Source organism: Schistocerca serialis, chromosome 2 (genome assembly GCF_023864345.2).
Source record: "Schistocerca serialis cubense isolate TAMUIC-IGC-003099 chromosome 2, iqSchSeri2.2, whole genome shotgun sequence".
Lineage (NCBI taxonomy): Eukaryota > Metazoa > Arthropoda > Insecta > Orthoptera > Acrididae > Schistocerca > Schistocerca serialis.
Window position 1 is genome coordinate 1122303644 of NC_064639.1, and position 24832 is coordinate 1122328475.

A 24832-nucleotide genomic window follows, 5' to 3' on the forward strand; every position below is an offset into this window, starting at 1 on the left:
AATGCCAAATATTCCAGTCCCTCGATGTCGTCCAGGGTGCCCTGGAAGTCTCGTGTACGCTGGCGGGATGGGGGCGGCGCGAATTCCCGCGGTCGGCGGCCTTCCTGGGCTATTGGTACCTTCATGTAGAGCTGCCGCTGGGCTCGCACTGCCTGCTGCTGAGAAAGTGATTGCTTTTGCTGATATGACTTGCAATAACGACTGCGCGAAACGCCGCTATCTCGTTAGGGGTGCTACGGCAGACACCCTCTCGAGCACCCCGAAGACTTCTTGAGCCCTCGGCTGTGATGGGTTCCAGGCTGACAAAAGAACTGTCGTGTGTGCATTCGCGGACGAGAGAAAGTCTGAGGCAAGTTCGAGTGAACTAGGATGGACTCCTCGGGTCCGTCGTTTCCGTAGTGTAGCGGTTATCACGTCTGCTTCACACGCAGAAGGTCCCCGGTTCGATCCCGGGCGGGAACAGTATTTTCCTGCCTATGTCGTATTGTCCTCCAATGAGCCACGTCGTGTGTGGATCTGCTGCATGTCCCTTCGTTTGCAAGTACCACATTTATTGAATTTCTTAGTTACGATGGCAACATCACTATAAGTTGTCTGTGAAGTAAGGTGCACACAAGCAGTTTCCGTGGTGCAGCGGTTATCACGTCTGCCTAACACGCAGAAGGTCCCCGGTTCGATCCCGGGCGGAAACACTTTTTCATCACTTTAAGCAAGACGTACTAAATGTATCTGCTACCATCTGTACCCGAAACCTTCGTAATCGCCTTCACGCGTCGGACCCGAGTGTCAATTGCTCACATCGAATAAGAAATTCATTTGATATTGACGGCGAGCTTTTTGCGCTGACTCAGCCACTGACGTGCGATCAGTTTGCACAAAACGCTAGGGCTCGTCCGGGATTTGAACCCGGGACCTCCTGCACCCTAAGCAGGAATCATACCCCTAGACCAACGAGCCCTGTGACACGGCGAATGCCAAATATTCCAGTCCCTCGATGTCGTCCAGGGTGCCCTGGAAGTCTCGTGTACGCTGGCGGGATGGGGGCGGCGCGAATTCCCGCGGTCGGCGGCCTTCCTGGGCTATTGGTACCTTCATGTAGAGCTGCCGCTGGGCTCGCACTGCCTGCTGCTGAGAAAGTGATTGCTTTTGCTGATATGACTTGCAATAACGACTGCGCGAAACGCCGCTATCTCGTTAGGGGTGCTACGGCAGACACCCTCTCGAGCACCCCGAAGACTTCTTGAGCCCTCGGCTGTGATGGGTTCCAGGCTGACAAAAGAACTGTCGTGTGTGCATTCGCGGACGAGAGAAAGTCTGAGGCAAGTTCGAGTGAACTAGGATGGACTCCTCGGGTCCGTCGTTTCCGTAGTGTAGCGGTTATCACGTCTGCTTCACACGCAGAAGGTCCCCGGTTCGATCCCGGGCGGGAACAGTATTTTCCTGCCTATGTCGTATTGTCCTCCAATGAGCCACGTCGTGTGTGGATCTGCTGCATGTCCCTTCGTTTGCAAGTACCACATTTATTGAATTTTTTAGTTACGATGGCAACATCACTATAAGTTGTCTGTGAAGTAAGGTGCACACAAGCAGTTTCCGTGGTGTAGCGGTTATCACGTCTGCCTAACACGCAGAAGGTCCCCGGTTCGATCCCGGGCGGAAACACTTTTTCATCACTTTAAGCAAGACGTACTAAATGTATCTGCTACCATCTGTACCCGAAACCTTCGTAATCGCCTTCACGCGTCGGACCCGAGTGTCAATTGCTCACATCGAATAAGAAATTCATTTGATATTGACGGCGAGCTTTTTGCGCTGACTCAGCCACGTACGTGCGATCAGTTTGCACAAAACGCTAGGGCTCGTCCGGGATTTGAACCCGGGACCTCCTGCACCCTAAGCAGGAATCATACCCCTAGACCAACGAGCCCTGTGACACGGCGAATGCCAAATATTCCAGTCCCTCGATGTCGTCCAGGGTGCCCTGGAAGTCTCGTGTACGCTGGCGGGATGGGGGCGGCGCGAATTCCCGCGGTCGGCGGCCTTCCTGGGCTATTGGTACCTTCATGTAGAGCTGCCGCTGGGCTCGCACTGCCTGCTGCTGAGAAAGTGATTGCTTTTGCTGATATGACTTGCAATAACGACTGCGCGAAACGCCGCTATCTCGTTAGGGGTGCTACGGCAGACACCCTCTCGAGCACCCCGAAGACTTCTTGAGCCCTCGGCTGTGATGGGTTCCAGGCTGACAAAAGAACTGTCGTGTGTGCATTCGCGGACGAGAGAAAGTCTGAGGCAAGTTCGAGTGAACTAGGATGGACTCCTGGGGTCCGTCGTTTCCGTAGTGTAGCGGTTATCACGTCTGCTTCGCACGCAGAAGGTCCCCGGTTCGATCCCGGGCGGGAACAGTATTTTCCTGCCTATGTCGTATTGTCCTCCAATGAGCCACGTCGTGTGTGGATCTGCTGCATGTCCCTTCGTTTGCAAGTACCACATTTATTGAATTTTTTAGTTACGATGGCAACATCACTATAAGTTGTCTGTGAAGTAAGGTGCACACAAGCAGTTTCCGTGGTGTAGCGGTTATCACGTCTGCCTAACACGCAGAAGGTCCCCGGTTCGATCCCGGGCGGAAACACTTTTTCATCACTTTAAGCAAGACGTACTAAATGTATCTGCTACCATCTGTACCCGAAACCTTCGTAATCGCCTTCACGCGTCGGACCCGAGTGTCAATTGCTCACATCGAATAAGAAATTCATTTGATATTGACGGCGAGCTTTTTGCGCTGACTCAGCCACTGACGTGCGATCAGTTTGCACAAAACGCTAGGGCTCGTCCGGGATTTGAACCCGGGACCTCCTGCACCCTAAGCAGGAATCATACCCCTAGACCAACGAGCCCTGTGACACGGCGAATGCCAAATATTCCAGTCCCTCGATGTCGTCCAGGGTGCCCTGGAAGTCTCGTGTACGCTGGCGGGATGGGGGCGGCGCGAATTCCCGCGGTCGGCGGCCTTCCTGGGCTATTGGTACCTTCATGTAGAGCTGCCGCTGGGCTCGCACTGCCTGCTGCTGAGAAAGTGATTGCTTTTGCTGATATGACTTGCAATAACGACTGCGCGAAACGCTGCTATCTCGTTAGGGGTGCTACGGCAGACACCCTCTCGAGCACCCCGAAGACTTCTTGAGCCCTCGGCTGTGATGGGTTCCAGGCTGACAAAAGAACTGTCGTGTGTGCATTCGCGGACGAGAGAAAGTCTGAGGCAAGTTCGAGTGAACTAGGATGGACTCCTCGGGTCCGTCGTTTCCGTAGTGTAGCGGTTATCACGTCTGCTTCACACGCAGAAGGTCCCCGGTTCGATCCCGGGCGGGAACAGTATTTTCCTGCCTATGTCGTATTGTCCTCCAATGAGCCACGTCGTGTGTGGATCTGCTGCATGTCCCTTCGTTTGCAAGTACCACATTTATTGAATTTCTTAGTTACGATGGCAACATCACTATAAGTTGTCTGTGAAGTAAGGTGCACACAAGCAGTTTCCGTGGTGTAGCGGTTATCACGTCTGCCTAACACGCAGAAGGTCCCCGGTTCGATCCCGGGCGGAAACACTTTTTCATCACTTTAAGCAAGACGTACTAAATGTATCTGCTACCATCTGTACCCGAAACCTTCGTAATCGCCTTCACGCGTCGGACCCGAGTGTCAATTGCTCACATCGAATAAGAAATTCATTTGATATTGACGGCGAGCTTTTTGCGCTGACTCAGCCACTGACGTGCGATCAGTTTGCACAAAACGCTAGGGCTCGTCCGGGATTTGAACCCGGGACCTCCTGCACCCTAAGCAGGAATCATACCCCTAGACCAACGAGCCCTGTGACACGGCGAATGCCAAATATTCCAGTCCCTCGATGTCGTCCAGGGTGCCCTGGAAGTCTCGTGTACGCTGGCGGGATGGGGGCGGCGCGAATTCCCGCGGTCGGCGGCCTTCCTGGGCTATTGGTACCTTCATGTAGAGCTGCCGCTGGGCTCGCACTGCCTGCTGCTGAGAAAGTGATTGCTTTTGCTGATATGACTTGCAATAACGACTGCGCGAAACGCCGCTATCTCGTTAGGGGTGCTACGGCAGACACCCTCTCGAGCACCCCGAAGACTTCTTGAGCCCTCGACTGTGATGGGTTCCAGGCTGACAAAAGAACTGTCGTGTGTGCATTCGCGGACGAGAGAAAGTCTGAGGCAAGTTCGAGTGAACTAGGATGGACTCCTGGGGTCCGTCGTTTCCGTAGTGTAGCGGTTATCACGTCTGCTTCGCACGCAGAAGGTCCCCGGTTCGATCCCGGGCGGGAACAGTATTTTCCTGCCTATGTCGTATTGTCCTCCAATGAGCCACGTCGTGTGTGGATCTGCTGCATGTCCCTTCGTTTGCAAGTACCACATTTATTGAATTTTTTAGTTACGATGGCAACATCACTATAAGTTGTCTGTGAAGTAAGGTGCACACAAGCAGTTTCCGTGGTGTAGCGGTTATCACGTCTGCCTAACACGCAGAAGGTCCCCGGTTCGATCCCGGGCGGAAACACTTTTTCATCACTTTAAGCAAGACGTACTAAATGTATCTGCTACCATCTGTACCCGAAACCTTCGTAATCGCCTTCACGCGTCGGACCCGAGTGTCAGTTGCTCACATCGAATAAGAAATTCATTTGATATTGACGGCGAGCTTTTTGCGCTGACTCAGCCACTGACGTGCGATCAGTTTGCACAAAACGCTAGGGCTCGTCCGGGATTTGAACCCGGGACCTCCTGCACCCTAAGCAGGAATCATACCCCTAGACCAACGAGCCCTGTGACACGGCGAATGCCAAATATTCCAGTCCCTCGATGTCGTCCAGGGTGCCCTGGAAGTCTCGTGTACGCTGGCGGGATGGGGGCGGCGCGAATTCCCGCGGTCGGCGGCCTTCCTGGGCTATTGGTACCTTCATGTAGAGCTGCCGCTGGGCTCGCACTGCCTGCTGCTGAGAAAGTGATTGCTTTTGCTGATATGACTTGCAATAACGACTGCGCGAAACGCTGCTATCTCGTTAGGGGTGCTACGGCAGACACCCTCTCGAGCACCCCGAAGACTTCTTGAGCCCTCGGCTGTGATGGGTTCCAGGCTGACAAAAGAACTGTCGTGTGTGCATTCGCGGACGAGAGAAAGTCTGAGGCAAGTTCGAGTGAACTAGGATGGACTCCTCGGGTCCGTCGTTTCCGTAGTGTAGCGGTTATCACGTCTGCTTCACACGCAGAAGGTCCCCGGTTCGATCCCGGGCGGGAACAGTATTTTCCTGCCTATGTCGTATTGTCCTCCAATGAGCCACGTCGTGTGTGGATCTGCTGCATGTCCCTTCGTTTGCAAGTACCACATTTATTGAATTTCTTAGTTACGATGGCAACATCACTATAAGTTGTCTGTGAAGTAAGGTGCACACAAGCAGTTTCCGTGGTGTAGCGGTTATCACGTCTGCCTAACACGCAGAAGGTCCCCGGTTCGATCCCGGGCGGAAACACTTTTTCATCACTTTAAGCAAGACGTACTAAATGTATCTGCTACCATCTGTACCCGAAACCTTCGTAATCGCCTTCACGCGTCGGACCCGAGTGTCAATTGCTCACATCGAATAAGAAATTCATTTGATATTGACGGCGAGCTTTTTGCGCTGACTCAGCCACTGACGTGCGATCAGTTTGCACAAAACGCTAGGGCTCGTCCGGGATTTGAACCCGGGACCTCCTGCACCCTAAGCAGGAATCATACCCCTAGACCAACGAGCCCTGTGACACGGCGAATGCCAAATATTCCAGTCCCTCGATGTCGTCCAGGGTGCCCTGGAAGTCTCGTGTACGCTGGCGGGATGGGGGCGGCGCGAATTCCCGCGGTCGGCGGCCTTCCTGGGCTATTGGTACCTTCATGTAGAGCTGCCGCTGGGCTCGCACTGCCTGCTGCTGAGAAAGTGATTGCTTTTGCTGATATGACTTGCAATAACGACTGCGCGAAACGCCGCTATCTCGTTAGGGGTGCTACGGCAGACACCCTCTCGAGCACCCCGAAGACTTCTTGAGCCCTCGACTGTGATGGGTTCCAGGCTGACAAAAGAACTGTCGTGTGTGCATTCGCGGACGAGAGAAAGTCTGAGGCAAGTTCGAGTGAACTAGGATGGACTCCTGGGGTCCGTCGTTTCCGTAGTGTAGCGGTTATCACGTCTGCTTCGCACGCAGAAGGTCCCCGGTTCGATCCCGGGCGGGAACAGTATTTTCCTGCCTATGTCGTATTGTCCTCCAATGAGCCACGTCGTGTGTGGATCTGCTGCATGTCCCTTCGTTTGCAAGTACCACATTTATTGAATTTTTTAGTTACGATGGCAACATCACTATAAGTTGTCTGTGAAGTAAGGTGCACACAAGCAGTTTCCGTGGTGTAGCGGTTATCACGTCTGCCTAACACGCAGAAGGTCCCCGGTTCGATCCCGGGCGGAAACACTTTTTCATCACTTTAAGCAAGACGTACTAAATGTATCTGCTACCATCTGTACCCGAAACCTTCGTAATCGCCTTCACGCGTCGGACCCGAGTGTCAGTTGCTCACATCGAATAAGAAATTCATTTGATATTGACGGCGAGCTTTTTGCGCTGACTCAGCCACTGACGTGCGATCAGTTTGCACAAAACGCTAGGGCTCGTCCGGGATTTGAACCCGGGACCTCCTGCACCCTAAGCAGGAATCATACCCCTAGACCAACGAGCCCTGTGACACGGCGAATGCCAAATATTCCAGTCCCTCGATGTCGTCCAGGGTGCCCTGGAAGTCTCGTGTACGCTGGCGGGATGGGGGCGGCGCGAATTCCCGCGGTCGGCGGCCTTCCTGGGCTATTGGTACCTTCATGTAGAGCTGCCGCTGGGCTCGCACTGCCTGCTGCTGAGAAAGTGATTGCTTTTGCTGATATGACTTGCAATAACGACTGCGCGAAACGCTGCTATCTCGTTAGGGGTGCTACGGCAGACACCCTCTCGAGCACCCCGAAGACTTCTTGAGCCCTCGGCTGTGATGGGTTCCAGGCTGACAAAAGAACTGTCGTGTGTGCATTCGCGGACGAGAGAAAGTCTGAGGCAAGTTCGAGTGAACTAGGATGGACTCCTCGGGTCCGTCGTTTCCGTAGTGTAGCGGTTATCACGTCTGCTTCACACGCAGAAGGTCCCCGGTTCGATCCCGGGCGGGAACAGTATTTTCCTGCCTATGTCGTATTGTCCTCCAATGAGCCACGTCGTGTGTGGATCTGCTGCATGTCCCTTCGTTTGCAAGTACCACATTTATTGAATTTCTTAGTTACGATGGCAACATCACTATAAGTTGTCTGTGAAGTAAGGTGCACACAAGCAGTTTCCGTGGTGTAGCGGTTATCACGTCTGCCTAACACGCAGAAGGTCCCCGGTTCGATCCCGGGCGGAAACACTTTTTCATCACTTTAAGCAAGACGTACTAAATGTATCTGCTACCATCTGTACCCGAAACCTTCGTAATCGCCTTCACGCGTCGGACCCGAGTGTCAATTGCTCACATCGAATAAGAAATTCATTTGATATTGACGGCGAGCTTTTTGCGCTGACTCAGCCACTGACGTGCGATCAGTTTGCACAAAACGCTAGGGCTCGTCCGGGATTTGAACCCGGGACCTCCTGCACCCTAAGCAGGAATCATACCCCTAGACCAACGAGCCCTGTGACACGGCGAATGCCAAATATTCCAGTCCCTCGATGTCGTCCAGGGTGCCCTGGAAGTCTCGTGTACGCTGGCGGGATGGGGGCGGCGCGAATTCCCGCGGTCGGCGGCCTTCCTGGGCTATTGGTACCTTCATGTAGAGCTGCCGCTGGGCTCGCACTGCCTGCTGCTGAGAAAGTGATTGCTTTTGCTGATATGACTTGCAATAACGACTGCGCGAAACGCCGCTATCTCGTTAGGGGTGCTACGGCAGACACCCTCTCGAGCACCCCGAAGACTTCTTGAGCCCTCGGCTGTGATGGGTTCCAGGCTGACAAAAGAACTGTCGTGTGTGCATTCGCGGACGAGAGAAAGTCTGAGGCAAGTTCGAGTGAACTAGGATGGACTCCTCGGGTCCGTCGTTTCCGTAGTGTAGCGGTTATCACGTCTGCTTCGCACGCAGAAGGTCCCCGGTTCGATCCCGGGCGGGAACAGTATTTTCCTGCCTATGTCGTATTGTCCTCCAATGAGCCACGTCGTGTGTGGATCTGCTGCATGTCCCTTCGTTTGCAAGTACCACATTTATTGAATTTTTTAGTTACGATGGCAACATCACTATAAGTTGTCTGTGAAGTAAGGTGCACACAAGCAGTTTCCGTGGTGTAGCGGTTATCACGTCTGCCTAACACGCAGAAGGTCCCCGGTTCGATCCCGGGCGGAAACACTTTTTCATCACTTTAAGCAAGACGTACTAAATGTATCTGCTACCATCTGTACCCGAAACCTTCGTAATCGCCTTCACGCGTCGGACCCGAGTGTCAATTGCTCACATCGAATAAGAAATTCATTTGATATTGACGGCGAGCTTTTTGCGCTGACTCAGCCACTGACGTGCGATCAGTTTGCACAAAACGCTAGGGCTCGTCCGGGATTTGAACCCGGGACCTCCTGCACCCTAAGCAGGAATCATACCCCTAGACCAACGAGCCCTGTGACACGGCGAATGCCAAATATTCCAGTCCCTCGATGTCGTCCAGGGTGCCCTGGAAGTCTCGTGTACGCTGGCGGGATGGGGGCGTCGCGAATTCCCGCGGTCGGCGGCCTTCCTGGGCTATTGGTACCTTCATGTAGAGCTGCCGCTGGGCTCGCACTGCCTGCTGCTGAGAAAGCGATTGCTTTTGCTGATATGACTTGCAATAACGACTGCGCGAAACGCCGCTATCTCGTTAGGGGTGCTACGGCAGACACCCTCTCGAGCACCCCGAAGACTTCTTGAGCCCTCGGCTGTGATGGGTTCCAGGCTGACAAAAGAACTGTCGTGTGTGCATTCGCGGACGAGAGAAAGTCTGAGGCAAGTTCGAGTGAACTAGGATGGACTCCTCGGGTCCGTCGTTTCCGTAGTGTAGCGGTTATCACGTCTGCTTCACACGCAGAAGGTCCCCGGTTCGATCCCGGGCGGGAACAGTATTTTCCTGCCTATGTCGTATTGTCCTCCAATGAGCCACGTCGTGTGTGGATCTGCTGCATGTCCCTTCGTTTGCAAGTACCACATTTATTGAATTTTTTAGTTACGATGGCAACATCACTATAAGTTGTCTGTGAAGTAAGGTGCACACAAGCAGTTTCCGTGGTGTAGCGGTTATCACGTCTGCCTAACACGCAGAAGGTCGCCGGTTCGATCCCGGGCGGAAACACTTTTTCATCACTTTAAGCAAGACGTACTAAATGTATCTGCTACCATCTGTACCCGAAACCTTCGTAATCGCCTTCACGCGTCGGACCCGAGTGTCAATTGCTCACATCGAATAAGAAATTCATTTGATATTGACGGCGAGCTTTTTGCGCTGACTCAGCCACTGACGTGCGATCAGTTTGCACAAAACGCTAGGGCTCGTCCGGGATTTGAACCCGGGACCTCCTGCACCCTAAGCAGGAATCATACCCCTAGACCAACGAGCCCTGTGACACGGCGAATGCCAAATATTCCAGTCCCTCGATGTCGTCCAGGGTGCCCTGGAAGTCTCGTGTACGCTGGCGGGATGGGGGCGGCGCGAATTCCCGCGGTCGGCGGCCTTCCTGGGCTATTGGTACCTTCATGTAGAGCTGCCGCTGGGCTCGCACTGCCTGCTGCTGAGAAAGTGATTGCTTTTGCTGATATGACTTGCAATAACGACTGCGCGAAACGCCGCTATCTCGTTAGGGGTGCTACGGCAGACACCCTCTCGAGCACCCCGAAGACTTCTTGAGCCCTCGGCTGTGATGGGTTCCAGGCTGACAAAAGAACTGTCGTGTGTGCATTCGCGGACGAGAGAAAGTCTGAGGCAAGTTCGAGTGAACTAGGATGGACTCCTCGGGTCCGTCGTTTCCGTAGTGTAGCGGTTATCACGTCTGCTTCACACGCAGAAGGTCCCCGGTTCGATCCCGGGCGGGAACAGTATTTTCCTGCCTATGTCGTATTGTCCTCCAATGAGCCACGTCGTGTGTGGATCTGCTGCATGTCCCTTCGTTTGCAAGTACCACATTTATTGAATTTTTTAGTTACGATGGCAACATCACTATAAGTTGTCTGTGAAGTAAGGTGCACACAAGCAGTTTCCGTGGTGTAGCGGTTATCACGTCTGCCTAACACGCAGAAGGTCGCCGGTTCGATCCCGGGCGGAAACACTTTTTCATCACTTTAAGCAAGACGTACTAAATGTATCTGCTACCATCTGTACCCGAAACCTTCGTAATCGCCTTCACGCGTCGGACCCGAGTGTCAATTGCTCACATCGAATAAGAAATTCATTTGATATTGACGGCGAGCTTTTTGCGCTGACTCAGCCACTGACGTGCGATCAGTTTGCACAAAACGCTAGGGCTCGTCCGGGATTTGAACCCGGGACCTCCTGCACCCTAAGCAGGAATCATACCCCTAGACCAACGAGCCCTGTGACACGGCGAATGCCAAATATTCCAGTCCCTCGATGTCGTCCAGGGTGCCCTGGAAGTCTCGTGTACGCTGGCGGGATGGGGGCGGCGCGAATTCCCGCGGTCGGCGGCCTTCCTGGGCTATTGGTACCTTCATGTAGAGCTGCCGCTGGGCTCGCACTGCCTGCTGCTGAGAAAGTGATTGCTTTTGCTGATATGACTTGCAATAACGACTGCGCGAAACGCCGCTATCTCGTTAGGGGTGCTACGGCAGACACCCTCTCGAGCACCCCGAAGACTTCTTGAGCCCTCGGCTGTGATGGGTTCCAGGCTGACAAAAGAACTGTCGTGTGTGCATTCGCGGACGAGAGAAAGTCTGAGGCAAGTTCGAGTGAACTATGATGGACTCCTCGGGTCCGTCGTTTCCGTAGTGTAGCGGTTATCACGTCTGCTTCACACGCAGAAGGTCCCCGGTTCGATCCCGGGCGGGAACAGTATTTTCCTGCCTATGTCGTATTGTCCTCCAATGAGCCACGTCGTGTGTGGATCTGCTGCATGTCCCTTCGTTTGCAAGTACCACATTTATTGAATTTTTTAGTTACGATGGCAACATCACTATAAGTTGTCTGTGAAGTAAGGTGCACACAAGCAGTTTCCGTGGTGTAGCGGTTATCACGTCTGCCTAACACGCAGAAGGTCGCCGGTTCGATCCCGGGCGGAAACACTTTTTCATCACTTTAAGCAAGACGTACTAAATGTATCTGCTACCATCTGTACCCGAAACCTTCGTAATCGCCTTCACGCGTCGGACCCGAGTGTCAATTGCTCACATCGAATAAGAAATTCATTTGATATTGACGGCGAGCTTTTTGCGCTGACTCAGCCACTGACGTGCGATCAGTTTGCACAAAACGCTAGGGCTCGTCCGGGATTTGAACCCGGGACCTCCTGCACCCTAAGCAGGAATCATACCCCTAGACCAACGAGCCCTGTGACACGGCGAATGCCAAATATTCCAGTCCCTCGATGTCGTCCAGGGTGCCCTGGAAGTCTCGTGTACGCTGGCGGGATGGGGGCGGCGCGAATTCCCGCGGTCGGCGGCCTTCCTGGGCTATTGGTACCTTCATGTAGAGCTGCCGCTGGGCTCGCACTGCCTGCTGCTGAGAAAGTGATTGCTTTTGCTGATATGACTTGCAATAACGACTGCGCGAAACGCCGCTATCTCGTTAGGGGTGCTACGGCAGACACCCTCTCGAGCACCCCGAAGACTTCTTGAGCCCTCGGCTGTGATGGGTTCCAGGCTGACAAAAGAACTGTCGTGTGTGCATTCGCGGACGAGAGAAAGTCTGAGGCAAGTTCGAGTGAACTAGGATGGACTCCTCGGGTCCGTCGTTTCCGTAGTGTAGCGGTTATCACGTCTGCTTCACACGCAGAAGGTCCCCGGTTCGATCCCGGGCGGGAACAGTATTTTCCTGCCTATGTCGTATTGTCCTCCAATGAGCCACGTCGTGTGTGGATCTGCTGCATGTCCCTTCGTTTGCAAGTACCACATTTATTGAATTTCTTAGTTACGATGGCAACATCACTATAAGTTGTCTGTGAAGTAAGGTGCACACAAGCAGTTTCCGTGGTGCAGCGGTTATCACGTCTGCCTAACACGCAGAAGGTCCCCGGTTCGATCCCGGGCGGAAACACTTTTTCATCACTTTAAGCAAGACGTACTAAATGTATCTGCTACCATCTGTACCCGAAACCTTCGTAATCGCCTTCACGCGTCGGACCCGAGTGTCAATTGCTCACATCGAATAAGAAATTCATTTGATATTGACGGCGAGCTTTTTGCGCTGACTCAGCCACGTACGTGCGATCAGTTTGCACAAAACGCTAGGGCTCGTCCGGGATTTGAACCCGGGACCTCCTGCACCCTAAGCAGGAATCATACCCCTAGACCAACGAGCCCTGTGACACGGCGAATGCCAAATATTCCAGTCCCTCGATGTCGTCCAGGGTGCCCTGGAAGTCTCGTGTACGCTGGCGGGATGGGGGCGGCGCGAATTCCCGCGGTCGGCGGCCTTCCTGGGCTATTGGTACCTTCATGTAGAGCTGCCGCTGGGCTCGCACTGCCTGCTGCTGAGAAAGTGATTGCTTTTGCTGATATGACTTGCAATAACGACTGCGCGAAACGCCGCTATCTCGTTAGGGGTGCTACGGCAGACACCCTCTCGAGCACCCCGAAGACTTCTTGAGCCCTCGGCTGTGATGGGTTCCAGGCTGACAAAAGAACTGTCGTGTGTGCATTCGCGGACGAGAGAAAGTCTGAGGCAAGTTCGAGTGAACTAGGATGGACTCCTGGGGTCCGTCGTTTCCGTAGTGTAGCGGTTATCACGTCTGCTTCGCACGCAGAAGGTCCCCGGTTCGATCCCGGGCGGGAACAGTATTTTCCTGCCTATGTCGTATTGTCCTCCAATGAGCCACGTCGTGTGTGGATCTGCTGCATGTCCCTTCGTTTGCAAGTACCACATTTATTGAATTTTTTAGTTACGATGGCAACATCACTATAAGTTGTCTGTGAAGTAAGGTGCACACAAGCAGTTTCCGTGGTGTAGCGGTTATCACGTCTGCCTAACACGCAGAAGGTCCCCGGTTCGATCCCGGGCGGAAACACTTTTTCATCACTTTAAGCAAGACGTACTAAATGTATCTGCTACCATCTGTACCCGAAACCTTCGTAATCGCCTTCACGCGTCGGACCCGAGTGTCAATTGCTCACATCGAATAAGAAATTCATTTGATATTGACGGCGAGCTTTTTGCGCTGACTCAGCCACTGACGTGCGATCAGTTTGCACAAAACGCTAGGGCTCGTCCGGGATTTGAACCCGGGACCTCCTGCACCCTAAGCAGGAATCATACCCCTAGACCAACGAGCCCTGTGACACGGCGAATGCCAAATATTCCAGTCCCTCGATGTCGTCCAGGGTGCCCTGGAAGTCTCGTGTACGCTGGCGGGATGGGGGCGGCGCGAATTCCCGCGGTCGGCGGCCTTCCTGGGCTATTGGTACCTTCATGTAGAGCTGCCGCTGGGCTCGCACTGCCTGCTGCTGAGAAAGTGATTGCTTTTGCTGATATGACTTGCAATAACGACTGCGCGAAACGCTGCTATCTCGTTAGGGGTGCTACGGCAGACACCCTCTCGAGCACCCCGAAGACTTCTTGAGCCCTCGGCTGTGATGGGTTCCAGGCTGACAAAAGAACTGTCGTGTGTGCATTCGCGGACGAGAGAAAGTCTGAGGCAAGTTCGAGTGAACTAGGATGGACTCCTCGGGTCCGTCGTTTCCGTAGTGTAGCGGTTATCACGTCTGCTTCACACGCAGAAGGTCCCCGGTTCGATCCCGGGCGGGAACAGTATTTTCCTGCCTATGTCGTATTGTCCTCCAATGAGCCACGTCGTGTGTGGATCTGCTGCATGTCCCTTCGTTTGCAAGTACCACATTTATTGAATTTCTTAGTTACGATGGCAACATCACTATAAGTTGTCTGTGAAGTAAGGTGCACACAAGCAGTTTCCGTGGTGTAGCGGTTATCACGTCTGCCTAACACGCAGAAGGTCCCCGGTTCGATCCCGGGCGGAAACACTTTTTCATCACTTTAAGCAAGACGTACTAAATGTATCTGCTACCATCTGTACCCGAAACCTTCGTAATCGCCTTCACGCGTCGGACCCGAGTGTCAATTGCTCACATCGAATAAGAAATTCATTTGATATTGACGGCGAGCTTTTTGCGCTGACTCAGCCACTGACGTGCGATCAGTTTGCACAAAACGCTAGGGCTCGTCCGGGATTTGAACCCGGGACCTCCTGCACCCTAAGCAGGAATCATACCCCTAGACCAACGAGCCCTGTGACACGGCGAATGCCAAATATTCCAGTCCCTCGATGTCGTCCAGGGTGCCCTGGAAGTCTCGTGTACGCTGGCGGGATGGGGGCGGCGCGAATTCCCGCGGTCGGCGGCCTTCCTGGGCTATTGGTACCTTCATGTAGAGCTGCCGCTGGGCTCGCACTGCCTGCTGCTGAGAAAGTGATTGCTTTTGCTGATATGACTTGCAATAACGACTGCGCGAAACGCCGCTATCTCGTTAGGGGTGCTACGGCAGACACCCTCTCGAGCACCCCGAAGACTTCTTGAGCCCTCGACTGTGATGGGTTCCAGGCTGACAAAAGAACTGTCGTGTGTGCATTCGCGGACGAGAGAAAGTCTGAGGCAAGTTCGAGTGAACTAGGATGGACTCCTGGGGTCCGTCGTTTCCGTAGTGTAGCGGTTATCACGTCTGCTTCACACGCAGAAGGTCCCCGGTTCGATCCCGGGCGGGAACAGTATTTTCCTGCCTATGTCGTATTGTCCTCCAATGAGCCACGTCGTGTGTGGATCTGCTGCATGTCCCTTCGTTTGCAAGTACCACATTTATTGAATTTTTTAGTTACGATGGCAACATCACTATAAGTTGTCTGTGAAGTAAGGTGCACACAAGCAGTTTCCGTGGTGTAGCGGTTATCACGTCTGCCTAACACGCAGAAGGTCCCCGGTTCGATCCCGGGCGGAAACACTTTTTCATCACTTTAAGCAAGACGTACTAAATGTATCTGCTACCATCTGTACCCGAAACCTTCGTAATCGCCTTCACGCGTCGGACCCGAGTGTCAATTGCTCACATCGAATAAGAAATTCATTTGATATTGACGGCGAGCTTTTTGCGCTGACTCAGCCACTGACGTGCGATCAGTTTGCACAAAACGCTAGGGCTCGTCCGGGATTTGAACCCGGGACCTCCTGCACCCTAAGCAGGAATCATACCCCTAGACCAACGAGCCCTGTGACACGGCGAATGCCAAATATTCCAGTCCCTCGATGTCGTCCAGGGTGCCCTGGAAGTCTCGTGTACGCTGGCGGGATGGGGGCGGCGCGAATTCCCGCGGTCGGCGGCCTTCCTGGGCTATTGGTACCTTCATGTAGAGCTGCCGCTGGGCTCGCACTGCCTGCTGCTGAGAAAGTGATTGCTTTTGCTGATATGACTTGCAATAACGACTGCGCGAAACGCCGCTATCTCGTTAGGGGTGCTACGGCAGACACCCTCTCGAGCACCCCGAAGACTTCTTGAGCCCTCGGCTGTGATGGGTTCCAGGCTGACAAAAGAACTGTCGTGTGTGCATTCGCGGACGAGAGAAAGTCTGAGGCAAGTTCGAGTGAACTAGGATGGACTCCTCGGGTCCGTCGTTTCCGTAGTGTAGCGGTTATCACGTCTGCTTCACACGCAGAAGGTCCCCGGTTCGATCCCGGGCGGGAACAGTATTTTCCTGCCTATGTCGTATTGTCCTCCAATGAGCCACGTCGTGTGTGGATCTGCTGCATGTCCCTTCGTTTGCAAGTACCACATTTATTGAATTTTTTAGTTACGATGGCAACATCACTATAAGTTGTCTGTGAAGTAAGGTGCACACAAGCAGTTTCCGTGGTGTAGCGGTTATCACGTCTGCCTAACACGCAGAAGGTCCCCGGTTCGATCCCGGGCGGAAACACTTTTTCATCACTTTAAGCAAGACGTACTAAATGTATCTGCTACCATCTGTACCCGAAACCTTCGTAATCGCCTTCACGCGTCGGACCCGAGTGTCAATTGCTCACATCGAATAAGAAATTCATTTGATATTGACGGCGAGCTTTTTGCGCTGACTCAGCCACGTACGTGCGATCAGTTTGCACAAAACGCTAGGGCTCGTCCGGGATTTGAACCCGGGACCTCCTGCACCCTAAGCAGGAATCATACCCCTAGACCAACGAGCCCTGTGACACGGCGAATGCCAAATATTCCAGTCCCTCGATGTCGTCCAGGGTGCCCTGGAAGTCTCGTGTACGCTGGCGGGATGGGGGCGGCGCGAATTCCCGCGGTCGGCGGCCTTCCTGGGCTATTGGTACCTTCATGTAGAGCTGCCGCTGGGCTCGCACTGCCTGCTGCTGAGAAAGTGATTGCTTTTGCTGATATGACTTGCAATAACGACTGCGCGAAACGCCGCTATCTCGTTAGGGGTGCTACGGCAGACACCCTCTCGAGCACCCCGAAGACTTCTTGAGCCCTCGGCTGTGATGGGTTCCAGGCTGACAAAAGAACTGTCGTGTGTGCATTCGCGGACGAGAGAAAGTCTGAGGCAAGTTCGAGTGAACTAGGATGGACTCCTGGGGTCCGTCGTTTCCGTAGTGTAGCGGTTATCACGTCTGCTTCGCACGCAGAAGGTCCCCGGTTCGATCCCGGGCGGGAACAGTATTTTCCTGCCTATGTCGTATTGTCCTCCAATGAGCCACGTCGTGTGTGGATCTGCTGCATGTCCCTTCGTTTGCAAGTACCACATTTATTGAATTTTTTAGTTACGATGGCAACATCACTATAAGTTGTCTGTGAAGTAAGGTGCACACAAGCAGTTTCCGTGGTGTAGCGGTTATCACGTCTGCCTAACACGCAGAAGGTCCCCGGTTCGATCCCGGGCGGAAACACTTTTTCATCACTTTAAGCAAGACGTACTAAATGTATCTGCTACCATCTGTACCCGAAACCTTCGTAATCGCCTTCACGCGTCGGACCCGAGTGTCAATTGCTCACATCGAATAAGAAATTCATTTGATATTGACGGCGAGCTTTTTGCGCTGACTCAGCCACTGACGTGCGATCAGTTTGCACAAAACGCTAGGGCTCGTCCGGGATTTGAACCCGGGACCTCCTGCACCCTAAGCAGGAATCATACCCCTAGACCAACGAGCCCTGTGACACGGCGAATGCCAAATATTCCAGTCCCTCGATGTCGTCCAGGGTGCCCTGGAAGTCTCGTGTACGCTGGCGGGATGGGGGCGGCGCGAATTCCCGCGGTCGGCGGCCTTCCTGGGCTATTGGTACCTTCATGTAGAGCTGCCGCTGGGCTCGCACTGCCTGCTGCTGAGAAAGTGATTGCTTTTGCTGATATGACTTGCAATAACGACTGCGCGAAACGCTGCTATCTCGTTAGGGGTGCTACGGCAGACACCCTCTCGAGCACCCCGAAGACTTCTTGAGCCCTCGGCTGTGATGGGTTCCAGGCTGACAAAAGAACTGTCGTGTGTGCATTCGCGGACGAGAGAAAGTCTGAGGCAAGTTCGAGTGAACTAGGATGGACTCCTCGGGTCCGTCGTTTCCGTAGTGTAGCGGTTATCACGTCTGCTTCACACGCAGAAGGTCCCCGGTTCGATCCCGGGCGGGAACAGTATTTTCCTGCCTATGTCGTATTGTCCTCCAATGAGCCACGTCGTGTGTGGATCTGCTGCATGTCCCTTCGTTTGCAAGTACCACATTTATTGAATTTCTTAGTTACGATGGCAACATCACTATAAGTTGTCTGTGAAGTAAGGTGCACACAAGCAGTTTCCGTGGTGTAGCGGTTATCACGTCTGCCTAACACGCAGAAGGTCCCCGGTTCGATCCCGGGCGGAAACACTTTTTCATCACTTTAAGCAAGACGTACTAAATGTATCTGCTACCATCTGTACCCGAAACCTTCGTAATCGCCTTCACGCGTCGGACCCGAGTGTCAATTGCTCACATCGAATAAGAAATTCATTTGATATTGACGGCGAGCTTTTTGCGCTGACTCAGCCACTGACGTGCGATCAGTTTGCACAAAACGCTAGGGCTCGTCCGGGATTTGAACCCGGGACCTCCTGCACCCTAAGCAGGAATCATACCCCTAGACCAACGAGCCCTGTGACACGGCGAATGCCAAATATTCCAGTCCCTCGATGTCGTCCAGGGTGCCCTGGAAGTCTCGTGTACGCTGGCGGGATGGGGGCGGCGCGAATTCCCGCGGTCGGCGGCCTTCCTGGGCTATTGGTACCTTCATGTAGAGCTGCCGCTGGGCTCGCACTGCCTGCTGCTGAGAAAGTGATTGCTTTTGCTGATATGACTTGCAATAACGACTGCGCGAAACGCCGCTATCTCGTTAGGGGTGCTACGGCAGACACCCTCTCGAGCACCCCGAAGACTTCTTGAGCCCTCGGCTGTGATGGGTTCCAGGCTGACAAAAGAACTGTCGTGTGTGCATTCGCGGACGAGAGAAAGTCTGAGGCAAGTTCGAGTGAACTAGGATGGACTCCTGGGGTCCGTCGTTTCCGTAGTGTAGCGGTTATCACGTCTGCTTCGCACGCAGAAGGTCCCCGGTTCGATCCCGGGCGGGAACAGTATTTTCCTGCCTATGTCGTATTGTCCTCCAATGAGCCACGTCGTGTGTGGATCTGCTGCATGTCCCTTCGTTTGCAAGTACCACATTTATTGAATTTCTTAGTTACGATGGCAACATCACTATAAGTTGTCTGTGAAGTAAGGTGCACACAAGCAGTTTCCGTGGTGCAGCGGTTATCACGTCTGCCTAACACGCAGAAGGTCCCCGGTTCGATCCCGGGCGGAAACACTTTTTCATCACTTTAAGCAAGACGTACTAAATGTATCTGCTACCATCTGTACCCGAAACCTTCGTAATCGCCTTCACGCGTCGGACCCGAGTGTCAATTGCTCACATCGAATAAGAAATTCATTTGATATTGACGGCGAGCTTTTTGCGCTGACTCAGCCACGTACGTGCGATCAGTTTGCACAAAACGCTAGGGCTCGTCCGGGATTTGAACCCGGGACCTCCTGCACCCTAAGCAGGAATCATACCCCTAGACCAACGAGCCCTGTGACACGGCGAATGCCAAATATTCCAGTCCCTCGATGTCGTCCAGGGTGCCCTGGAAGTCTCGTGTACGCTGGCGGATGGGGGCGGCGCGAATTCCCGCGGTCGGCGGCCTTCCTGGGCTATTGGTACCTTCATGTAGAGCTGCCGCTGGGCTCGCACTGCCTGCTGCTGAGAAAGTGATTGCTTTTGCTGATATGACTTGCAATAACGACTGCGCGAAACGCCGCTATCTCGTTAGGGGTGCTACGGCAGACACCCTCTCGAGCACCCGAAGACTTCTTGAGCCCTCGGCTGTGATGGGTTCCAGGCTGACAAAAGAACTGTCGTGTGTGCATTCGCGGACGAGAGAAAGTCTGAGGCAAGTTCGAGTGAACTAGGATGGACTCCTGGGGTCCGTCGTTTCCGTAGTGTAGCGGTTATCACGTCTGCTTCGCACGCAGAAGGTCCCCGGTTCGATCCCGGGCGGGAACAGTATTTTCCTGCCTATGTCGTATTGTCCTCCAATGAGCCACGTCGTGTGTGGATCTGCTGCATGTCCCTTCGTTTGCAAGTACCACATTTTATTGAATTTTTTAGTTACGATGGCAACATCACTATAAGTTGTCTGTGAAGTAAGGTGCACACAAGCAGTTTCCGTGGTGTAGCGGTTATCACGTCTGCCTAACACGCAGAAGGTCCCCGGTTCGATCCCGGGCGGAAACACTTTTTCATCACTTTAAGCAAGACGTACTAAATGTATCTGCTACCATCTGTACCCGAAACCTTCGTAATCGCCTTCACGCGTCGGACCCGAGTGTCAATTGCTCACATCGAATAAGAAATTCATTTGATATTGACGAGCGAGCTTTTTGCGCTGACTCAGCCACTGACGTGCGATCAGTTTGCACAAAACGCTAGGGCTCGTCCGGGATTTGAAACCCGGACCTCCTGCACCCTAAGCAGGAATCATACCCCTAGACCAACGAGCCCTGTGACACGGCGAATGCCAAATATTCCAGTCCCTCGATGTCGTCCAGGGTGCCCTGGAAGTCTCGTGTACGCTGGCGGGATGGGGGCGGCGCGAATTCCCGCGGTCGGCGGCCTTCCTGGGCTATTGGTACCTTCATGTAGAGCTGCCGCTGGGCTCGCACTGCCTGCTGCTGAGAAAGTGATTGCTTTTGCTGATATGACTTGCAATAACGACTGCGCGAAACGCTGCTATCTCGTTAGGGGTGCTACGGCAGACACCCTCTCGAGCACCCCGAAGACTTCTTGAGCCCTCGGCTGTGATGGGTTCCAGGCTGACAAAAGAACTGTCGTGTGTGCATTCGCGGACGAGAGAAAGTCTGAGGCAAGTTCGAGTGAACTAGGATGGACTCCTCGGGTCCGTCGTTTCCGTAGTGTAGCGGTTATCACGTCTGCTTCACACGCAGAAGGTCCCCGGTTCGATCCGGGCGGAACAGTATTTTCCTGCCTATGTCGTATTGTCCTCCAATGAGCCACGTCGTGTGTGGATCTGCTGCATGTCCCTTCGTTTGCAAGTACCACATTTATTGAATTTCTTAGTTACGATGGCAACATCACTATAAGTTGTCTGTGAAGTAAGGTGCACACAAGCAGTTTCCGTGGTGTAGCGGTTATCACGTCTGCCTAACACGCAGAAGGTCCCGGTTCGATCCCGGGCGGAAACACTTTTTCATCACTTTAAGCAAGACGTACTAAATGTATCTGCTACCATCTGTACCCGAAACCTTCGTAATCGCCTTCACGCGTCGGACCCGAGTGTCAATTGCTCACATCGAATAAGAAATTCATTTGATATTGACGGCGAGCTTTTTTGCGCTGACTCAGCCACTGACGTGCGATCAGTTTGCACAAAACGCTAGGGCTCGTCCGGATTTGAACCCGGGACCTCCTGCACCCTAAGCAGGAATCATACCCCTAGACCAACGAGCCCTGTGACACGGCGAATGCCAAATATTCCAGTCCCTCGATGTCGTCCAGGGTGCCCTGGAAGTCTCGTGTACGCTGGCGGGATGGGGGCGGCGCGAATTCCCGCGGTCGGCGGCCTTCCTGGGCTATTGGTACCTTCATGTAGAGCTGCCGCTGGGCTCGCACTGCTGCTGCTGAGAAAGTGATTGCTTTTGCTGATATGACTTGCAATAACGACTGCGCGAAACGCCGCTATCTCGTTAGGGGTGCTACGGCAGACACCCTCTCGAGCACCCCGAAGACTTCTTGAGCCCTCGACTGTGATGGGTTCCAGGCTGACAAAAGAACTGTCGTGTGTGCATTCGCGGACGAGAGAAAGTCTGAGGCAAGTTCGAGTGAACTAGGATGGACTCCTGGGGTCCGTCGTTTCCGTAGTGTAGCGGTTATCACGTCTGCTTCACACGCAGAAGGTCCCCGGTTCGATCCCGGGCGGGAACAGTATTTTCCTGCCTATGTCGTATTGTCCTCCAATGAGCCACGTCGTGTGTGGATCTGCTGCATGTCCCTTCGTTTGCAAGTACCACATTTATTGAATTTTTTAGTTACGATGGCAACATCACTATAAGTTGTCTGTGAAGTAAGGTGCACACAAGCAGTTTCCGTGGTGTAGCGGTTATCACGTCTGCCTAACACGCAGAAGGTCCCCGGTTCGATCCGGGCGGAAACACTTTTTCATCACTTTAAGCAAGACGTACTAAATGTATCTGCTACCATCTGTATCCCGAAACCTTCGTAATCGCCTTCACGCGTCGGACCCGAGTGTCAATTGCTCACATCGAATAAGAAATTCATTTGATATTGACGGCGAGCTTTTTGCGCTGACTCAGCCACTGACGTGCGATCAGTTTGCACAAAACGCTAGGGCTCGTCCGGGATTTGAACCCGGGACCTCCTGCACCCTAAGCAGGAATCATACCCCTAGACCAACGAGCCCTGTGACACGGCGAATGCCAAATATTCCAGTCCCTCGATGTCGTCCAGGGTGCCCTGGAAGTCTCGTGTACGCTGGCGGGATGGGGGCGGCGCGAATTCCCGCGGTCGGCGGCCTTCCTGGGCTATTGGTACCTTCATGTAGAGCTGCCGCTGGGCTCGCACTGCCTGCTGCTGAGAAAGTGATTGCTTTTGCTGATATGACTTGCAATAACGACTGCGCGAAACCGCCGCTATCTCGTTAGGGGTGCTACGGCAGACACCCTCTCGAGCACCCGAAGACTTCTTGAGCCCTCGGCTGTGATGGGTTCCAGGCTGACAAAAGAACTGTCGTGTGTGCATTCGCGGACGAGAGAAAGTCTGAGGCAAGTTCGAGTGAACTAGGATGGACTCCTCGGGTCCGTCGTTTTCCGTAGTGTAGCGGTTATCACGTCTGCTTCACACGCAGAAGGTCCCCGGTTCGATCCCGGGCGGGAACAGTATTTTCCTGCCTATGTCGTATTGTCCTCCAATGAGCCACGTCGTGTGTGGATCTGCTGCATGTCCCTTCGTTTGCAAGTACCACATTTATTGAATTTTTTAGTTACGATGGCAACATCACTATAAGTTGTCTGTGAAGTAAGGTGCACACAAGCAGTTTCCGTGGTGTAGCGGTTATCACGTCTGCCTAACACGCAGAAGGTCCCCGGTTCGATCCGGGCGGAAACACTTTTTCATCACTTTAAGCAAGACGTACTAAATGTATCTGCTACCATCTGTACCCGAAACCTTCGTAATCGCCTTCACGCGTCGGACCCGAGTGTCAATTGCTCACATCGAATAAGAAATTCATTTGATATTGACGGCGAGCTTTTTGCGCTGACTCAGCCACGTACGTGCGATCAGTTTGCACAAAACGCTAGGGCTCGTCCGGGATTTGAACCCGGGACCTCCTGCACCCTAAGCAGGAATCATACCCCTAGACCAACGAGCCCTGTGACACGGCGAATGCAAATATTCCAGTCCCTCGATGTCGTCCAGGGTGCCCTGGAAGTCTCGTGTACGCTGGCGGGATGGGGCGGCGCGAATTCCCGCGGTCGGCGGCCTTCCTGGGCTATTGGTACCTTCATGTAGAGCTGCCGCTGGGCTCGCACTGCCTGCTGCTGAGAAAGTGATTGCTTTTGCTGATATGACTTGCAATAACGACTGCGCGAAACGCCGCTATCTCGTTAGGGGTGCTACGGCAGACACCCTCTCGAGCACCCCGAAGACTTCTTGAGCCCTCGGCTGTGATGGGTTCCAGGCTGACAAAAAGAACTGTCGTGTGTGCATTCGCGGACGAGAGAAAGTCTGAGGCAAGTTCGAGTGAACTAGGATGGACTCCTGGGGTCCGTCGTTTCCGTAGTGTAGCGGTTATCACGTCTGCTTCGCACGCAGAAGGTCCCCGGTTCGATCCCGGGCGGGAACAGTATTTTCCTGCCTATGTCGTATTGTCCTCCAATGAGCCACGTCGTGTGTGGATCTGCTGCATGTCCCTTCGTTTGCAAGTACCACATTTATTGAATTTTTAGTTACGATGGCAACATCACTATAAGTTGTCTGTGAAGTAAGGTGCACACAAGCAGTTTCCGTGGTGTAGCGGTTATCACGTCTGCCTAACACGCAGAAGGTCCCCGGTTCGATCCCGGGCGGAAACACTTTTTTCATCACTTTAAGCAAGACGTACTAAATGTATCTGCTACCATCTGTACCCGAAACCTTCGTAATCGCCTTCACGCGTCGGACCCGAGTGTCAATTGCTCACATCGAATAAGAAATTCATTTGATATTGACGGCGAGCTTTTTGCGCTGACTCAGCCACTGACGTGCGATCAGTTTGCACAAAACGCTAGGGCTCGTCCGGGATTTGAACCCGGGACCTCCTGCACCCTAAGCAGGAATCATACCCCTAGACCAACGAGCCCTGTGACACGGCGAATGCCAAATATTCCAGTCCCTCGATGTCGTCCAGGGTGCCCTGGAAGTCTCGTGTACGCTGGCGGGATGGGGGCGGCGCGAATTCCCGCGGTCGGCGGCCTTCCTGGGCTATTGGTACCTTCATGTAGAGCTGCCGCTGGGCTCGCACTGCCTGCTGCTGAGAAAGTGATTGCTTTTGCTGATATGACTTGCAATAACGACTGCGCGAAACGCTGCTATCTCGTTAGGGGTGCTACGGCAGACACCCTCTCGAGCACCCCGAAGACTTCTTGAGCCCTCGGCTGTGATGGGTTCCAGGCTGACAAAAGAACTGTCGTGTGTGCATTCGCGGACGAGAGAAAGTCTGAGGCAAGTTCGAGTGAACTAGGATGGACTCCTCGGGTCCGTCGTTTCCGTAGTGTAGCGGTTATCACGTCTGCTTCACACGCAGAAGGTCCCCGGTTCGATCCCGGGCGGGAACAGTATTTTCCTGCCTATGTCGTATTGTCCTCCAATGAGCCACGTCGTGTGTGGATCTGCTGCATGTCCCTTCGTTTGCAAGTACCACATTTATTGAATTTCTTAGTTACGATGGCAACATCACTAT

The 24832-nt window shown here is 53.4% G+C and overlaps 74 non-coding genes across 74 annotated transcripts; 50 read left to right on the forward strand and 24 right to left on the reverse strand.

The window, feature by feature from the left end:
• The first annotated feature begins 389 nt into the window (after positions 1-389).
• On the forward strand, positions 390-462 carry Trnav-cac (transfer RNA valine (anticodon CAC)). Its single transcript has one exon. It is a non-coding gene; the product is annotated as a tRNA-Val (tRNA).
• A 157-nt stretch (positions 463-619) lies between these two features.
• On the forward strand, positions 620-692 carry Trnav-aac (transfer RNA valine (anticodon AAC)). The gene has a single exon. It is a non-coding gene; the product is annotated as a tRNA-Val (tRNA).
• Positions 693-885: 193 nt separating this feature from the next.
• Positions 886-957, reverse strand: Trnap-agg (transfer RNA proline (anticodon AGG)). The gene has a single exon. It is a non-coding gene; the product is annotated as a tRNA-Pro (tRNA).
• A 402-nt stretch (positions 958-1359) lies between these two features.
• Positions 1360-1432, forward strand: Trnav-cac (transfer RNA valine (anticodon CAC)). Its single transcript has one exon. It is a non-coding gene; the product is annotated as a tRNA-Val (tRNA).
• Positions 1433-1589: 157 nt separating this feature from the next.
• Trnav-aac (transfer RNA valine (anticodon AAC)) lies at positions 1590-1662 on the forward strand. The gene has a single exon. It is a non-coding gene; the product is annotated as a tRNA-Val (tRNA).
• A 193-nt stretch (positions 1663-1855) lies between these two features.
• Trnap-agg (transfer RNA proline (anticodon AGG)) lies at positions 1856-1927 on the reverse strand. The gene has a single exon. It is a non-coding gene; the product is annotated as a tRNA-Pro (tRNA).
• Positions 1928-2329: 402 nt separating this feature from the next.
• On the forward strand, positions 2330-2402 carry Trnaa-cgc (transfer RNA alanine (anticodon CGC)). Its single transcript has one exon. It is a non-coding gene; the product is annotated as a tRNA-Ala (tRNA).
• Positions 2403-2559: 157 nt separating this feature from the next.
• Positions 2560-2632, forward strand: Trnav-aac (transfer RNA valine (anticodon AAC)). The gene has a single exon. It is a non-coding gene; the product is annotated as a tRNA-Val (tRNA).
• A 193-nt stretch (positions 2633-2825) lies between these two features.
• Trnap-agg (transfer RNA proline (anticodon AGG)) lies at positions 2826-2897 on the reverse strand. Its single transcript has one exon. It is a non-coding gene; the product is annotated as a tRNA-Pro (tRNA).
• A 402-nt stretch (positions 2898-3299) lies between these two features.
• On the forward strand, positions 3300-3372 carry Trnav-cac (transfer RNA valine (anticodon CAC)). The gene has a single exon. It is a non-coding gene; the product is annotated as a tRNA-Val (tRNA).
• Positions 3373-3529: 157 nt separating this feature from the next.
• Positions 3530-3602, forward strand: Trnav-aac (transfer RNA valine (anticodon AAC)). Its single transcript has one exon. It is a non-coding gene; the product is annotated as a tRNA-Val (tRNA).
• Positions 3603-3795: 193 nt separating this feature from the next.
• Positions 3796-3867, reverse strand: Trnap-agg (transfer RNA proline (anticodon AGG)). Its single transcript has one exon. It is a non-coding gene; the product is annotated as a tRNA-Pro (tRNA).
• Positions 3868-4269: 402 nt separating this feature from the next.
• Positions 4270-4342, forward strand: Trnaa-cgc (transfer RNA alanine (anticodon CGC)). The gene has a single exon. It is a non-coding gene; the product is annotated as a tRNA-Ala (tRNA).
• A 157-nt stretch (positions 4343-4499) lies between these two features.
• On the forward strand, positions 4500-4572 carry Trnav-aac (transfer RNA valine (anticodon AAC)). The gene has a single exon. It is a non-coding gene; the product is annotated as a tRNA-Val (tRNA).
• Positions 4573-4765: 193 nt separating this feature from the next.
• Positions 4766-4837, reverse strand: Trnap-agg (transfer RNA proline (anticodon AGG)). Its single transcript has one exon. It is a non-coding gene; the product is annotated as a tRNA-Pro (tRNA).
• Positions 4838-5239: 402 nt separating this feature from the next.
• Positions 5240-5312, forward strand: Trnav-cac (transfer RNA valine (anticodon CAC)). The gene has a single exon. It is a non-coding gene; the product is annotated as a tRNA-Val (tRNA).
• A 157-nt stretch (positions 5313-5469) lies between these two features.
• Trnav-aac (transfer RNA valine (anticodon AAC)) lies at positions 5470-5542 on the forward strand. Its single transcript has one exon. It is a non-coding gene; the product is annotated as a tRNA-Val (tRNA).
• Positions 5543-5735: 193 nt separating this feature from the next.
• Positions 5736-5807, reverse strand: Trnap-agg (transfer RNA proline (anticodon AGG)). Its single transcript has one exon. It is a non-coding gene; the product is annotated as a tRNA-Pro (tRNA).
• A 402-nt stretch (positions 5808-6209) lies between these two features.
• Positions 6210-6282, forward strand: Trnaa-cgc (transfer RNA alanine (anticodon CGC)). The gene has a single exon. It is a non-coding gene; the product is annotated as a tRNA-Ala (tRNA).
• A 157-nt stretch (positions 6283-6439) lies between these two features.
• On the forward strand, positions 6440-6512 carry Trnav-aac (transfer RNA valine (anticodon AAC)). The gene has a single exon. It is a non-coding gene; the product is annotated as a tRNA-Val (tRNA).
• Positions 6513-6705: 193 nt separating this feature from the next.
• Trnap-agg (transfer RNA proline (anticodon AGG)) lies at positions 6706-6777 on the reverse strand. Its single transcript has one exon. It is a non-coding gene; the product is annotated as a tRNA-Pro (tRNA).
• Positions 6778-7179: 402 nt separating this feature from the next.
• On the forward strand, positions 7180-7252 carry Trnav-cac (transfer RNA valine (anticodon CAC)). The gene has a single exon. It is a non-coding gene; the product is annotated as a tRNA-Val (tRNA).
• A 157-nt stretch (positions 7253-7409) lies between these two features.
• Positions 7410-7482, forward strand: Trnav-aac (transfer RNA valine (anticodon AAC)). The gene has a single exon. It is a non-coding gene; the product is annotated as a tRNA-Val (tRNA).
• A 193-nt stretch (positions 7483-7675) lies between these two features.
• Positions 7676-7747, reverse strand: Trnap-agg (transfer RNA proline (anticodon AGG)). The gene has a single exon. It is a non-coding gene; the product is annotated as a tRNA-Pro (tRNA).
• Positions 7748-8149: 402 nt separating this feature from the next.
• On the forward strand, positions 8150-8222 carry Trnaa-cgc (transfer RNA alanine (anticodon CGC)). Its single transcript has one exon. It is a non-coding gene; the product is annotated as a tRNA-Ala (tRNA).
• Positions 8223-8379: 157 nt separating this feature from the next.
• Trnav-aac (transfer RNA valine (anticodon AAC)) lies at positions 8380-8452 on the forward strand. The gene has a single exon. It is a non-coding gene; the product is annotated as a tRNA-Val (tRNA).
• Positions 8453-8645: 193 nt separating this feature from the next.
• On the reverse strand, positions 8646-8717 carry Trnap-agg (transfer RNA proline (anticodon AGG)). The gene has a single exon. It is a non-coding gene; the product is annotated as a tRNA-Pro (tRNA).
• A 402-nt stretch (positions 8718-9119) lies between these two features.
• On the forward strand, positions 9120-9192 carry Trnav-cac (transfer RNA valine (anticodon CAC)). Its single transcript has one exon. It is a non-coding gene; the product is annotated as a tRNA-Val (tRNA).
• A 157-nt stretch (positions 9193-9349) lies between these two features.
• Positions 9350-9422, forward strand: Trnav-aac (transfer RNA valine (anticodon AAC)). Its single transcript has one exon. It is a non-coding gene; the product is annotated as a tRNA-Val (tRNA).
• A 193-nt stretch (positions 9423-9615) lies between these two features.
• Trnap-agg (transfer RNA proline (anticodon AGG)) lies at positions 9616-9687 on the reverse strand. Its single transcript has one exon. It is a non-coding gene; the product is annotated as a tRNA-Pro (tRNA).
• Positions 9688-10089: 402 nt separating this feature from the next.
• On the forward strand, positions 10090-10162 carry Trnav-cac (transfer RNA valine (anticodon CAC)). The gene has a single exon. It is a non-coding gene; the product is annotated as a tRNA-Val (tRNA).
• Positions 10163-10319: 157 nt separating this feature from the next.
• Positions 10320-10392, forward strand: Trnav-aac (transfer RNA valine (anticodon AAC)). Its single transcript has one exon. It is a non-coding gene; the product is annotated as a tRNA-Val (tRNA).
• A 193-nt stretch (positions 10393-10585) lies between these two features.
• Trnap-agg (transfer RNA proline (anticodon AGG)) lies at positions 10586-10657 on the reverse strand. Its single transcript has one exon. It is a non-coding gene; the product is annotated as a tRNA-Pro (tRNA).
• Positions 10658-11059: 402 nt separating this feature from the next.
• On the forward strand, positions 11060-11132 carry Trnav-cac (transfer RNA valine (anticodon CAC)). The gene has a single exon. It is a non-coding gene; the product is annotated as a tRNA-Val (tRNA).
• Positions 11133-11289: 157 nt separating this feature from the next.
• Positions 11290-11362, forward strand: Trnav-aac (transfer RNA valine (anticodon AAC)). Its single transcript has one exon. It is a non-coding gene; the product is annotated as a tRNA-Val (tRNA).
• A 193-nt stretch (positions 11363-11555) lies between these two features.
• On the reverse strand, positions 11556-11627 carry Trnap-agg (transfer RNA proline (anticodon AGG)). The gene has a single exon. It is a non-coding gene; the product is annotated as a tRNA-Pro (tRNA).
• A 402-nt stretch (positions 11628-12029) lies between these two features.
• On the forward strand, positions 12030-12102 carry Trnav-cac (transfer RNA valine (anticodon CAC)). The gene has a single exon. It is a non-coding gene; the product is annotated as a tRNA-Val (tRNA).
• Positions 12103-12259: 157 nt separating this feature from the next.
• On the forward strand, positions 12260-12332 carry Trnav-aac (transfer RNA valine (anticodon AAC)). Its single transcript has one exon. It is a non-coding gene; the product is annotated as a tRNA-Val (tRNA).
• Positions 12333-12525: 193 nt separating this feature from the next.
• On the reverse strand, positions 12526-12597 carry Trnap-agg (transfer RNA proline (anticodon AGG)). Its single transcript has one exon. It is a non-coding gene; the product is annotated as a tRNA-Pro (tRNA).
• Positions 12598-12999: 402 nt separating this feature from the next.
• Positions 13000-13072, forward strand: Trnaa-cgc (transfer RNA alanine (anticodon CGC)). Its single transcript has one exon. It is a non-coding gene; the product is annotated as a tRNA-Ala (tRNA).
• Positions 13073-13229: 157 nt separating this feature from the next.
• Positions 13230-13302, forward strand: Trnav-aac (transfer RNA valine (anticodon AAC)). The gene has a single exon. It is a non-coding gene; the product is annotated as a tRNA-Val (tRNA).
• Positions 13303-13495: 193 nt separating this feature from the next.
• Trnap-agg (transfer RNA proline (anticodon AGG)) lies at positions 13496-13567 on the reverse strand. The gene has a single exon. It is a non-coding gene; the product is annotated as a tRNA-Pro (tRNA).
• A 402-nt stretch (positions 13568-13969) lies between these two features.
• Positions 13970-14042, forward strand: Trnav-cac (transfer RNA valine (anticodon CAC)). The gene has a single exon. It is a non-coding gene; the product is annotated as a tRNA-Val (tRNA).
• A 157-nt stretch (positions 14043-14199) lies between these two features.
• On the forward strand, positions 14200-14272 carry Trnav-aac (transfer RNA valine (anticodon AAC)). Its single transcript has one exon. It is a non-coding gene; the product is annotated as a tRNA-Val (tRNA).
• A 193-nt stretch (positions 14273-14465) lies between these two features.
• On the reverse strand, positions 14466-14537 carry Trnap-agg (transfer RNA proline (anticodon AGG)). Its single transcript has one exon. It is a non-coding gene; the product is annotated as a tRNA-Pro (tRNA).
• Positions 14538-14939: 402 nt separating this feature from the next.
• On the forward strand, positions 14940-15012 carry Trnav-cac (transfer RNA valine (anticodon CAC)). Its single transcript has one exon. It is a non-coding gene; the product is annotated as a tRNA-Val (tRNA).
• A 157-nt stretch (positions 15013-15169) lies between these two features.
• Positions 15170-15242, forward strand: Trnav-aac (transfer RNA valine (anticodon AAC)). The gene has a single exon. It is a non-coding gene; the product is annotated as a tRNA-Val (tRNA).
• A 193-nt stretch (positions 15243-15435) lies between these two features.
• Positions 15436-15507, reverse strand: Trnap-agg (transfer RNA proline (anticodon AGG)). The gene has a single exon. It is a non-coding gene; the product is annotated as a tRNA-Pro (tRNA).
• Positions 15508-15909: 402 nt separating this feature from the next.
• Trnav-cac (transfer RNA valine (anticodon CAC)) lies at positions 15910-15982 on the forward strand. The gene has a single exon. It is a non-coding gene; the product is annotated as a tRNA-Val (tRNA).
• A 157-nt stretch (positions 15983-16139) lies between these two features.
• Trnav-aac (transfer RNA valine (anticodon AAC)) lies at positions 16140-16212 on the forward strand. Its single transcript has one exon. It is a non-coding gene; the product is annotated as a tRNA-Val (tRNA).
• A 193-nt stretch (positions 16213-16405) lies between these two features.
• Positions 16406-16477, reverse strand: Trnap-agg (transfer RNA proline (anticodon AGG)). Its single transcript has one exon. It is a non-coding gene; the product is annotated as a tRNA-Pro (tRNA).
• Positions 16478-16879: 402 nt separating this feature from the next.
• Positions 16880-16952, forward strand: Trnaa-cgc (transfer RNA alanine (anticodon CGC)). Its single transcript has one exon. It is a non-coding gene; the product is annotated as a tRNA-Ala (tRNA).
• A 157-nt stretch (positions 16953-17109) lies between these two features.
• Positions 17110-17182, forward strand: Trnav-aac (transfer RNA valine (anticodon AAC)). Its single transcript has one exon. It is a non-coding gene; the product is annotated as a tRNA-Val (tRNA).
• Positions 17183-17375: 193 nt separating this feature from the next.
• On the reverse strand, positions 17376-17447 carry Trnap-agg (transfer RNA proline (anticodon AGG)). The gene has a single exon. It is a non-coding gene; the product is annotated as a tRNA-Pro (tRNA).
• Positions 17448-17849: 402 nt separating this feature from the next.
• On the forward strand, positions 17850-17922 carry Trnav-cac (transfer RNA valine (anticodon CAC)). Its single transcript has one exon. It is a non-coding gene; the product is annotated as a tRNA-Val (tRNA).
• A 157-nt stretch (positions 17923-18079) lies between these two features.
• Trnav-aac (transfer RNA valine (anticodon AAC)) lies at positions 18080-18152 on the forward strand. Its single transcript has one exon. It is a non-coding gene; the product is annotated as a tRNA-Val (tRNA).
• A 193-nt stretch (positions 18153-18345) lies between these two features.
• Positions 18346-18417, reverse strand: Trnap-agg (transfer RNA proline (anticodon AGG)). Its single transcript has one exon. It is a non-coding gene; the product is annotated as a tRNA-Pro (tRNA).
• Positions 18418-18819: 402 nt separating this feature from the next.
• On the forward strand, positions 18820-18892 carry Trnaa-cgc (transfer RNA alanine (anticodon CGC)). The gene has a single exon. It is a non-coding gene; the product is annotated as a tRNA-Ala (tRNA).
• Positions 18893-19049: 157 nt separating this feature from the next.
• On the forward strand, positions 19050-19122 carry Trnav-aac (transfer RNA valine (anticodon AAC)). Its single transcript has one exon. It is a non-coding gene; the product is annotated as a tRNA-Val (tRNA).
• Positions 19123-19315: 193 nt separating this feature from the next.
• Trnap-agg (transfer RNA proline (anticodon AGG)) lies at positions 19316-19387 on the reverse strand. Its single transcript has one exon. It is a non-coding gene; the product is annotated as a tRNA-Pro (tRNA).
• Positions 19388-19787: 400 nt separating this feature from the next.
• Positions 19788-19860, forward strand: Trnaa-cgc (transfer RNA alanine (anticodon CGC)). The gene has a single exon. It is a non-coding gene; the product is annotated as a tRNA-Ala (tRNA).
• Positions 19861-20018: 158 nt separating this feature from the next.
• On the forward strand, positions 20019-20091 carry Trnav-aac (transfer RNA valine (anticodon AAC)). The gene has a single exon. It is a non-coding gene; the product is annotated as a tRNA-Val (tRNA).
• Positions 20092-20285: 194 nt separating this feature from the next.
• Trnap-agg (transfer RNA proline (anticodon AGG)) lies at positions 20286-20357 on the reverse strand. Its single transcript has one exon. It is a non-coding gene; the product is annotated as a tRNA-Pro (tRNA).
• Positions 20358-20987: 630 nt separating this feature from the next.
• On the forward strand, positions 20988-21059 carry Trnav-aac (transfer RNA valine (anticodon AAC)). The gene has a single exon. It is a non-coding gene; the product is annotated as a tRNA-Val (tRNA).
• A 666-nt stretch (positions 21060-21725) lies between these two features.
• Trnav-cac (transfer RNA valine (anticodon CAC)) lies at positions 21726-21798 on the forward strand. The gene has a single exon. It is a non-coding gene; the product is annotated as a tRNA-Val (tRNA).
• A 157-nt stretch (positions 21799-21955) lies between these two features.
• Positions 21956-22027, forward strand: Trnav-aac (transfer RNA valine (anticodon AAC)). The gene has a single exon. It is a non-coding gene; the product is annotated as a tRNA-Val (tRNA).
• Positions 22028-22221: 194 nt separating this feature from the next.
• Positions 22222-22293, reverse strand: Trnap-agg (transfer RNA proline (anticodon AGG)). The gene has a single exon. It is a non-coding gene; the product is annotated as a tRNA-Pro (tRNA).
• A 402-nt stretch (positions 22294-22695) lies between these two features.
• Positions 22696-22769, forward strand: Trnav-cac (transfer RNA valine (anticodon CAC)). Its single transcript has one exon. It is a non-coding gene; the product is annotated as a tRNA-Val (tRNA).
• Positions 22770-22926: 157 nt separating this feature from the next.
• Positions 22927-22998, forward strand: Trnav-aac (transfer RNA valine (anticodon AAC)). Its single transcript has one exon. It is a non-coding gene; the product is annotated as a tRNA-Val (tRNA).
• A 193-nt stretch (positions 22999-23191) lies between these two features.
• Positions 23192-23263, reverse strand: Trnap-agg (transfer RNA proline (anticodon AGG)). Its single transcript has one exon. It is a non-coding gene; the product is annotated as a tRNA-Pro (tRNA).
• A 401-nt stretch (positions 23264-23664) lies between these two features.
• Trnaa-cgc (transfer RNA alanine (anticodon CGC)) lies at positions 23665-23737 on the forward strand. The gene has a single exon. It is a non-coding gene; the product is annotated as a tRNA-Ala (tRNA).
• Positions 23738-23893: 156 nt separating this feature from the next.
• On the forward strand, positions 23894-23966 carry Trnav-aac (transfer RNA valine (anticodon AAC)). Its single transcript has one exon. It is a non-coding gene; the product is annotated as a tRNA-Val (tRNA).
• Positions 23967-24160: 194 nt separating this feature from the next.
• On the reverse strand, positions 24161-24232 carry Trnap-agg (transfer RNA proline (anticodon AGG)). Its single transcript has one exon. It is a non-coding gene; the product is annotated as a tRNA-Pro (tRNA).
• Positions 24233-24634: 402 nt separating this feature from the next.
• Positions 24635-24707, forward strand: Trnav-cac (transfer RNA valine (anticodon CAC)). Its single transcript has one exon. It is a non-coding gene; the product is annotated as a tRNA-Val (tRNA).
• The last annotated feature ends 125 nt before the right edge of the window (positions 24708-24832 follow it).